Source organism: Octodon degus, unplaced genomic scaffold, assembly GCF_000260255.1.
Source record: "Octodon degus isolate 3935 unplaced genomic scaffold, OctDeg1.0 scaffold00068, whole genome shotgun sequence".
In the NCBI taxonomy this organism is placed as follows: domain Eukaryota; kingdom Metazoa; phylum Chordata; class Mammalia; order Rodentia; family Octodontidae; genus Octodon; species Octodon degus.
The window spans coordinates 3,169,639-3,170,877 of record NW_004524644.1 but is presented as its reverse complement, the minus strand read 5'-3'; positions in this window follow the sequence as shown (position 1 = coordinate 3,170,877).

Sequence of the window (1,239 nt, the reverse complement as noted above, 5' to 3'; positions counted from 1 at the left end):
TTTTTTTTTTTATATTTTGTACAAGGTCTACAGGGTCTCACAACACAGATCAGACTCATAGTGATCTTCCCGTTTACAGCCTCCCAAGTGCTGAGATTACAGGCTCACACTACCACACCCAGTCTCAGTCACAGTCTCAATGTGCTCTAGAGGTGGGGCTGGCATGGCACACTGGGGGACTGAGCCCCAGTCACTGCACCTGCCTAAGCAGGCACTTTAGTCTGCTGAGCTATCTGGCAGGCCTTTATTATTTTACTTATTTATTTGTATTTTTAGGGAAAGGTCTACAGGGTGTTCAGGGTCTCACTACTAGATTAGACTCATAGTGATCTGCCTGTTTACAGCCTCCCAAGAGCTGGGATTACAGGGGCGCACCGCCATGCCCAGTCTCAATTGCTGTCTCAGCATGCCCTGGGGGCGGGGCCAGCACAGCAAGCCCAGGGATTGAACTGTTGAGTTTTAAGAGTACTATGTATACTATAGCTAGTGTTTCCTTATCAGGTATGTCTTTTGCCAATATTCTCTCTCTGCCTGTGGCTTGTCCTCCTGAACATTTAATAATGCTGTTACTTGTGCTACAGGCACAGAAAGTGTATTTAAAACAATTGTCCCCACCCAAGTTGCCTTTATTTATTTATTTTATTTATTTATTTGGCAGAACCGGGGATTGAACTCAGGCCCTTGCGCTTGCCAGGCAAGTGCTTATTCTATTGAGCCATCTCCCCGGCCCCTCCTTTATGGTTATTAAGAAAAACCTATTTCCTAGGTGGAGAAAGTTCTCTCACCTTTTTTTTTTTTTTTTCCTGGCTGCTAGCTGTATAGAAGTAGTATAGTGTAGAAACTTGTAATATAGATCAGACAACTGAAATATTTGGGAAACTTGCTTGGATATTGCTTTTTCACAAACAGTTTTCCAATAAAATAAATTCTGGTGTGTTATATAGAGAGCCTGACTTATTAGAAAAGATAAAATATTAGGATTCAAACAAGTATCATTGATTGCTATTCATACATTGTTCTACATTCCACATTCACTGGCATTACGTCATTTGATGACTATGAAATAGTGACCATTTGCCCAAATAAAGTGGCATATGGCAATTTGGCCAAAAGAAAAAAAAATTACCTTATGTGTCTGGATTTCTTTCCCTTGCACTTTGAAATATTTGAAAACACTAGAAAGGGATCGCTCCTAAACAGCATGGAGTCACAGGGAGTGTAACTCATGGGGCTTTGCAT